Source organism: Sinohyriopsis cumingii, unplaced genomic scaffold, assembly GCF_028554795.1.
Source record: "Sinohyriopsis cumingii isolate HCF-2022 unplaced genomic scaffold, ASM2855479v2 utg000898l, whole genome shotgun sequence".
NCBI classification, from domain to species: Eukaryota; Metazoa; Mollusca; class Bivalvia; order Unionida; family Unionidae; genus Sinohyriopsis; species Sinohyriopsis cumingii.
Genome location: NW_028315941.1, coordinates 913,820 through 924,069, shown reverse-complemented (window position 1 = coordinate 924,069; position 10,250 = coordinate 913,820). Strand labels below are relative to the sequence as shown.

The 10,250-nt window shown below is 32.9% G+C and overlaps 1 long non-coding RNA gene across 1 annotated transcript; it reads right to left on the bottom strand.

The window, feature by feature from the left end:
• Positions 1 to 4,041: 4,041 nt before the first annotated feature.
• On the bottom strand, positions 4,042 to 9,955 carry LOC149773109 (uncharacterized). The gene is made up of 4 exons (XR_016417476.1): positions 9,703 to 9,955; positions 5,571 to 5,600; positions 4,739 to 4,834; positions 4,042 to 4,082 (listed from the first exon to the last, which is right to left on the bottom strand). It is a non-coding gene; the product is annotated as an uncharacterized LOC149773109 (long non-coding RNA).
• Positions 9,956 to 10,250: the final 295 nt, after the last annotated feature.

The window sequence follows — 10,250 nt, the reverse complement described above, 5'->3', positions numbered from 1 at the left end:
GTGTACTAACTAACCCCGCCGTATCATATCCTATTGATAAATATATTTTGAAGTGTTAATGACGGGCGTGTATAAAGTACGTTCAATAGATATTATATATATATATATATATATATATATATATATATATATATATATATATATATATATATATATATATATATATATATATATTTATATTTATATATACACTCCCATCCGCAGACTTTCTACATTTACAATATATAACCTTAAAAATGAAAGTCAGTTTCGAATAATTTATTAAAGAATATTGTAACGTTATTGCTCGAAAGCAATTACTCAAGAGAAAATTATTTAAAAATAACCAAGATCACATATTCCAGAGAAAGAGAAAAGATAGATATTATTGTTTGAGAGAGAGATAGAGAATGTCGAACTTGTATTTGTTGAACTTTATGTTCTATGTTGTATTATTTGATAAGAAATCATATTTGTCATTTTAAATTAGCATAGGAGATGCATTGATAATATTTAACTAATCACAGAAAAACTAGCACTTTTACAGACAAACACAAATATTATCACTAATACCCAACGCATGCAAGCAAACATTTGTAGCATTAAAAAAAATAATCATACATGCATTTGGCGTAACACTTGTTGTTGTAAGTTTATATGCCTATATTCGTTTTCATCGAGCAGGGGAACACAGTATATTGTCGACGTTGCAGTTGCTTCACGTCTGAATGATATATATAGCTGTGTATTCGTTTATCATGATACTCCCTCATGGAATAAGGTTTTAATCGACTGTAATCTCACTACATACAGATAGGGACCCGATACAGGACGTTTAAGTGAAAATTGTTTTTAAGAGTCAGCTGATCACCTTAACTCCCTATATATTGCTTTGTGTGTTAGTATTTGTTTGTAAGGTCGAGTGTCTGTTACCATAACGTAATATACTTGTTATCCCTTTTATGTTATTTTGTATGAATGAGCATCTGTTTGCAAGCAGTATATGTATCATCTTCTCGTGTGATATCCCTTTGACGTGATTTGTAAGCATATGGGTATTTGTCATCACAAGTGTCTGTCTACTGTTTGCCACATTAAACTACCGTACCCATGTTTCCTTGTTTGTAGGCATGGGAGTTGGTCTGTAAGTTGATCATTGTTTGTTATCAGTTATTATACCCCATACCTTTCATCCAATTTGTATGTGTATGTGTGTGTACACGTTGAGTGTTTGCCAAAGTATCACGCGCCTTCCTCCTCTAGACGTATTAGTTTATACGTGTGGGTTGCTAACATTGTGACGATTCGTCTTAGTTTGTAAAACAATAAGTGCTTATCTGCTATCTGTTAATAAGTATCAAAAGTTTACTTTGCTATTTCAAACATCACGCCGTCTTTTGTTTATTGCGCATTATAGTAATATCCAACTGATTTCAGAACGCTAATAGAATCTATGTTGAGGGTTAGCACCGAGACAAGGAAATCCTAGTCAAAGGGCTATATTACATGTCTCCCACACGAGGCACTGCCTCGTCGGGAGACAAATAATGCAGCCCTGCAACTGGAGTTTCATTGTCTTCTTGCAAACACCAACATATATTATGTTTTCCCGAATTTTGCAAATTAAATTAAAATAATCCTGCACCTTTGAAACATAGTTAGCAGACTTAACACATACATCTTTAATCATGTACTATTATTGCCTTTCACTTTATATAAAGGTCTTCCGGTGTTGTATTCTTTTTCGAAAATTTGAATTATCTAAATAGAATCTAGTTACAGCTGCCTCTCATAGGATGGAAAGAAAAAACTTAAAACTAAATATTACTGTTAGGTGTTGTTAAGTATTGCACCATGACTGTATAGAGCAACAAGCTATTGTTTCTAAACACTTCATAGTAATATGTGTATGTTAATTATAGCAGTGGGGTGACCTGTCGACCCTAAGTACAAAAGTTCTACGGATAAGAAAATAGAAACATAGAAACACTTGATTATTACCGTATTATCACAATGAATCGATGGATGTCATATAAAAGTAACAATAAGCAATTAATATATTGTATACGGATAACATTTAACGTTCATCGGTTCTAATTTGGATAAAGGTCTATAGTAGCCAAATGTACGATACAATACTGGTTACACGGCTCTAGCACGGGGTGTGTAGTAACTGTGAGGAGATTTCTAATTCATGATTTTCTCGGAAATTTATATTTTATGTCCTGAAAAAATGGCAAGTTTTGCTGTTACTAGTGCAATGATACGCTACATTGAAATCTTCTTGTGGAATAGCACGAGGGCAGATGGATAAACCAATCTTATTTGTAAGTGTACGAGTTTCCATTTACGATTGCATTATCATGTTTGATTCAAGTGGGGCAGACTAGGGGTGTTTGACAAAGTATGAATAAAACAGGTCTGATATTACGCATTTCTGGTTGTTGCCGGCTTTTCGATAGCTCGTAAGAGAATTGGGATCTTTTTAGTCAGTGCTGAACGCTCTTAGATCTGTATCAAATAGCTCGACTCCGATTGCGCGTGTGTCTTTCTCCAAATATTTCGTATGCTGTGTTATCAAAGCTGAAGAAAGCTAATCTTTGATCCAGAATCAACAGCACACAGTTTCAATAATGTTTATATATTCGTATTATTGCGCCATAGGCGGATCACAATTTGATAGACCTATAGTATTGGTGTATCAAATTGCTTATACCTACACTACGCTATTTTTAATATATATATATATATATATATATATATATATATATATATATATATATATATATATATATATATATATGATTTCTGCAGGAATGAAAGCTTACATTATTTATGTTTCGAGTAGATTACTTCAACTTGATGCGGATGCCGAAAATATGTTATAGTTACCTAGAAATCGATGAGCCATATCACTATCAATTATTGTATGTAAATTTATGTAAGTTCAAATTATATCCCGGATATTTGATTTTTATATTAGTAATTATCGGTAGTTGGGTGACTAATAAAAAATTTAGAGAATTATTTGAGAGGAAATGTGCCGGCTGCAAAAAGATGATGTTTTTGTGCGTGGCTGTCTTTTTCTAGTCTGCTTGGATTATACAGTTTGGTTGCAATGTTCTAAGGCGGCCTATCTACTATAACAATAAAACAGTGATTTTTCTGGCTTTTATGTTTGTTTTATCTCTGTTTTGTATTTTCCTTTGAAAAAGACTCATTAAGAATCGAAAGCGCACAGTCTATTTAGAAACTAGTTTGTTCGTTGTCAGTTTATTCCATGTATCTTAATCAATCCCTGACATGTGATCTATATATATATGGCATGATATAGCAAGTGTCAAAGAGTACATTGCTTTGAAAATATTACTTTTTAATGTATGATGTAGCCGGGTGGTCCCTGATCGCATTAAGGCAAAGTCGCCAAAGGTAGTATCTATTGTGTTTGCAACACAATTTTCAATAGGGCATGAAATAGCAGGGTCATCGAGTACTTTAAAGCAAGGTGGACGAACATCTGTACTTATCTCTCTAAATGGCAAGCTCACTGAGTACAATGGAACAAAGTATGAACCAATTTATTTATACATTGTTGTGTGTAGCTTTCATTGACAACTCATTTTGAGAGGCAGACAGCAAATAAATATGATACATAGTTCTCAGTAAGAAATAGATTCACTTTAGGAAACTGTTTTAGTAATTTACCACTTTTTGATTATATGATAGTCACTTCATATTTTAAACATTACAGTCGACATGATAATAATGAAGAAAAAGAATCTCAAGTGTGTTAATGCTTGGCAAGTAATTTCTTTAAATAAAACAGAAATCAGAAACGTGGTCCTTTGTGTATATTAGTTAAGACTAAATGTTACACTATATAAGTTGAGCGGGGCACATGACAGTGTTGAACTTGAAAACAAGGCAAATAAAGGACCACGGTACTTTTGATAATTACTTATGAGCTAATTATCTCTCTTCCCTATCTCTCTCACTATCTGTTACAAAAACTCCAGATATACATTACGGTAAACATTCGTGAACAGTAGCAATATATTCATGTTAAAAGGACAGGATGATCGTGTTCAATCTTCCCGCCAAACCTAAAAAATTTCAAAATTTTGAACCTTATTCTAAATTCCCGTTAGTCCCAAAAGTGGTCCAAACGTTAATATTAAATTCCCATAGATCCTCATGTTGACATCCATACAGTTAAGTTCTCATTAGATCCTATAGAAGCCACATTGTAATGTTAACGTCCAAAAGAGCTTTAAAGCAGCGAAATGGCTAATTTTGTTTTCTTATGGGATTCTATAGTGATATCCATGATGTTCAATTTTCATAGGAATGTACAGAGGTCCAAACGCTAATGCTAAATTCTGATCGCACTTCATTCTGACATCAGAAATGGTGAATTCCCATAGACCTCCACAGTTTTCCCCTGTACTTCTAACAAAGATACAAAATTAGGCGTTATATAATAATTGCATTTAGCTCTATCAAGATTAAAACATATATTGAAAATCGAAGAGCAGCTAGTCTGTGTATTAATCTATCAAAAACAACATAAATTATTTTATATTAGATATGAAATATTATTGCTGACGGATTGACTTTGTCGATAGCTAATTCTAATATTAACCTAGCGTACAGTTTTGTTGTATATTTTCCAATGATGCCTGTATTATGAATGACTCAATAAAGAAAACTTGTTAAACTTGGTACATGTACAAACAATATTGGTAAAAGAAAATCATACCTGCTTTATCAGAAGCATTCTTACGCCACTGCCTCACCAACAAACATCCTATGCCCACCAGCAACACAGCGACTCCAACTAATCCAATACCGATCACTGTAGTTTGAAGGTCGTAGTTGGCAATAATCATAAATTTCTCAGTCATGAACAGATGTGGAAATAAAACTTATATAACATAGTTTACGTTTCTTTGTAATCATCAGAGCATGTGAAAAGTGTATGTATGTATGTATGTGTGTGTGTGTGTGTGTGTGTGTCCCACGTTTGTTTGTAAATGAGGATGAATTAATGTACAAGATCAAATACGTTTCTTTGCAACTACTCGTTAATTTTACAACATAAATGTCGATCAATTTTGACTGTGTATATAACTTAGCAGTAGTTGATATAATGCAAAACCGGGAGAATAATTGCTCATAAATCCTTAATACTTTGTCAAACTATTAACTTTTCATGTCTACGTCATGCAGCGAAGAAAAAATCCCAGTTCGAAATAGACTTTTCATTAACTAGAACTTCAATCAACAGCATGAACAACAGCTCAGGCATATGCCAGTTTTTAAACTTAGATCACATTAGTGCATGATAGGACCATTATATGCCATCGCTGATAATGGGATAATTCTCACAGTGTATTATGTAATATGCAACGAATAGTTAACAAACACTCGCCGGAAAGACGATTGTCTGAGGAATACATTCGAAAGGTAACCAAGGACCATAAATAAGGTAATTTGTCCCCTAATGCTGATCAAAGTAAAAAAGAGAAAACCTTCTGAAGTTTTATGAGAAAAAAATGATTACCTCGTCTGGAACTAATGCAATACATTACCTGTCATGTTTTTCTCCTTTCGTTTGTCATCTGTAATTAAAATATGTGATGATCCATTTTTTCTGGTTCTATTGATGTCATAATACTTTTCCCAGTATAATTAAATGTTTTGCAATTAAGTTATTCTTAACAGGAATTTCGGGGAAGTTTTTCATTAAATTATAATTTACCTTTATAACATAACCGTATCACTCTCATGGCATTGTTTAATAACTCACGGTGTTATTGTTGTTATCTATTTAACGTTCTTGTGTATTTCATTTGGAAAAAATGGAGTGGTAACTATAGGTTAAATATTGTATCAACATGAATTCTTGAACGCTGACCCCTTCAGAAAACATTCTTAATCGAATACAATATTTGTACCATTTTTGGGGGCATTGTCTTATTGATGTTACACGAAATCTAATAATAAGGATATCTAGTGGTGCATGAAAGATCTGACATTTTATGTTTGATATGGTTTTATTTAATCTTTGGTGACAATTTTTGAACATTAACATATTTTATATAACAGTTAGAAACAATTTTAATTTTACACATTTTAATATCAAAATAATAATGATATGTCAGGACTTCACGTTGTATATACATGTATTAAATGTATAGTTAAATTTCTTCGTGTTTAGGTAGTAGCGGACCTGCTTATGAATTGAACGTCAAAACATCCAGTCCGTTTGAATATTAAGTTCAATAATTATTAGCCTAACAGGTACATATACGAAATAAATAGATATGCAGTTAGAGAATTTGCACTTAAACAGGTTGGTCTCTATTTAAAAGTTGAATTTAACGCGTGTTTTAACGCAGAAGGATAGAACATGTATCGACTCTAACAGGAGCGATTATTTTGCTGCAGTTGAAGAGTTATGGGAAATATCATGGTACGGTTTTATTTACGCAATCTGGGTTTGTTAACACAAAGATTCACTGACAGTCTGTGCAAGAGCAAAGATACAAATTGTTAAACAAATTGTGATATCGAATACATGTATAATAACGCTATATATAGTCACAGGGTCCTGATAAGGTTTACCTTCGTTTTGAGTATAGTCTTAATGGAAACGTGCCTAGAACACACTCAGTAATATTGCCAAAACCTATATCTAAGCAGGAAAAACGTATGTGTCTGTTAGTGGAGTGGTTTAGTAGGCTGCTGGACCTGTATATATTAACTTGCAACCTGGCCATTTTGAACAGAAATAATGTACATTATATGAATATACTATATTAATAAAGCGTAAACAAATATAATGTATTGTAGACCATTTACTGGCCAATGTTTTGTGAATTGTTTGAACATTGTTTGGCTGGTCTCCTTCCATGCATACCATTATGCTTATTGATGTTATATTTTAGGAGAAAAACCAGTTACGAAGAAGAGGATACACAAATATTCGGAAACCATCTGATTTTATAATTTATCGTTTTAAATATCTGCAGGTAGTTCCATGTAATGATGAATCGTGTGTAGAACCACATGAAGAATAATACGCCAAGGTTTGCGTGCATTTTGTGGTTAATATTTTAAAAACTGTTACGCCCTAACTTCCGATTACTGTATGTTCATTAAAGACTTCGGCACTGGTAAAGAAATCAATAGGTTATTTTTATTTATGAGGAAATAGGCAAATAATTAAACAAATGATCGAAGTAAAAGATAAATTAAACCTATAGTTGTGATCTTAGGAAACAGATGTAAATAGGGGCGAGTTTTACATCGTTCACAATGTTCTAACAGTCTCTCTGAATAATGTTGTCTAAAGAAAGCATTAGCCTGTGGTCAGTCAGATGTTATACTGATTTGTGATGACATCGATTAAGTAACTAATGAGTTCATTGGTTAAATCGAGATTGGTGCTGTAGTAGACATGTGACTGTATAATAAAACCGAAATAAGGTCTCAGTAGTAAGTCATATATATAGTTGGTGAAGGGACCTGGATATAATATCTACTTCATTTTGTAAATTATGAGTGTAAGATCGTTATATAAAGAGAACATTAAATGTGTAATCTTGCTTATAATTCTGCGCACATGATCCAAGAATACAGGTTTACGTAATGAATAATTTTGCCATTTGCACACCAGACAGGACGAGTATCTGAGAATCAAGTTTCATTAACAATGTAATTGAAGTGTTTGTTCAGTCTTAATTAGTGATAATCTTAATAGTTTGTCAAACTTCATGACGAAAAAAAAATAAAATTGCAAACAATTCATTCGTATTATATTTTGTTTCTATTGACTAGTCCTTACAATTCTTTTCGGTATTGAAAAAGCCAAAATTATTCTTGTTCCGATATTTCTGGTAGGAGATAATATCCTTTAAACACGCTTGGAAACAGGGATTCCTTGGTCTCAAACGTAAAATAATAGAAAAATTAAAAAAAAACAAAGTATTAAAGTAACATTTGATATGTGACTGTTTTAGCTGCTTTAATCTTACCTATGAACTCCTTATCAGTTTAAAGACATCTGGTATATTAAAAAATACTTATGCGAAAAACTTCCATACACTTAATGTTAGTTATTAAATTGGGGCACACGGCCATGTATAAATATCAAAGCAGATCATAAACGGACATACCTCTTATCTTGGAATAATTTCTGTTTAAATGTATATTTAACTATTAATATTCTATTTCAAGACGATCTTTATACACATAACTAGTATGCGGAAAGGCATTTTTGTTTCATTAAAGAATTTTTTAATACTTTGTTCCATTTGAGATGCAAAACATTTTATCCGTGGTTAAATTAAACATTCATTCATCTTACCTTCTCGTGACATGTCAATGTCAAACTGTCTAATCGTGTTTTGTTTCTTTATATGTGACCCGTTTTGGACAGCATCATACAATCATTTTACGAATTCCACCAGCTTACGATTATGTTTACTTTGGTCACATTGACTTGTTTTTGCGATCATGGTGTGACGCTTCCTTTAAATTAGGATATGATATTAGATTTTATTTACAAATTCTTTGTAATTTCTCTGTTCATTATTTTTAAATAAATCATTTGTTCGTTTTGTATGGAATCATTGTTCAAAGTACACCCAAACCATACTGCTGAAATAGGAGAGTTAAAGCTAAATATACAGATAAGTATCACACAAAAATGTTAATATGGATTGAAACTGACAATGGATACGGACGAGATTTGTCGTATGTGAAGTTGGCAACGCATGTTTTTCGCACAAAGACGTGTGTATAATACCATCTTGAAACATTACTCTAATAATGTCTATGTACAGAATCGACACCCATCACCAGCATTCTGCGCCTGAACAAAACTTTAAAATAAAAATGACCGATACAGGGTGTTGAATCTATATGATGACATCTTCTAATTTCCTTGGGTATTTTGTAAGATACAGACAGCACACACTGCTCTACAAACATAAAAGAATATCATCAATACTTCACTTGGACATTTCCAGGAGCTTTCTTGACCTACATGACATGTGAATTCATGAATTGGAAACTCTTTGTGAGGAATACCTGCAGGCTGCTTCACCTGACTCTTCCATACGATTGTTTTCAACGGTGGAATTTTAGGGAAAATACCGAAATGGCAACAGGGGTTATCTATTTTAAAAATAGCAAATTGGAAGAGAATATATCAATCAAACTAAAGATCTTTTCGTTCCTTTCCTTATAGAAAGATAGTTCCTTCGGGTATTTTATTATATACCAATGTGTGATGCATATTGAGAATACCAGCTATGATTAGCTTGTAGGAACGAAATACTCATTTTCACCGTCTACGGGTGTGCACATGGGCAAGTGTGTATGTGATATAATTTGCAAAACATTGATATGCCTATGTATTGGAAAGCGCTGCCCTGCATTCCACCGTACACGAAATGCTGGGCAGAAGAACAAGCACAAAGTTCTACTGATTATAATGACACTATTTGTAAAAGGACTTAGCTATTCAACAGGTGTGCGTGTATTTTTCAATATCGCAACAGATGTACGTTTTTAATAACCTATAATGCTGTTATATCCACTAATTGAATCCTGGTGGCTTTTAGATTCGTTAAAAAGTTCTTTTGTGATTATACCCTGAATATGTGCGCAAGAACCGACACAAATGCGATATAAAATATTAGTAATCTGACTTACCGTCCTCCACATGATGTAGGGTAATTGGGTCCGATATAATCGTGATATTTGTTTCCTGATTTGTAACATAGCATGTATACTGTCCAGACATTCTTAACTCAAAGCTGATGTTTAGTTTCTCGTTTAGAATAATATTGTGACCCTTCCACCAAAATATACAATTTGGGTAGCAATTGGCGAAACAGTCTATTTCGAAAATCTCATGCTCCTTGAGGTAAAACTTGCGTTCTCTGCTACTGAGCGATATATTGTCTGGTCCGTCTGGAAAAAAAAAGTTACAAGGAAACGAAATTTACTTGATGACCTGTAAATGTCATGTCTACTGTAGCTTGTTTTGGTATACATCGGTCTCAATTTGGATTTTATACATTTTATTTTAGCGCATATGCACATCGAAAACATCCGGATACAGACTAATTGACGACATTATATTGATATGGTGATCATGTGTGACAATGTAGTAATAAGAGTGTTGTCGGGCGTTTGCATTGCATACTATAAAAAAGAGAAAAAAAGGCTCAACTGTAAATAATGTCCATTTTGAACTG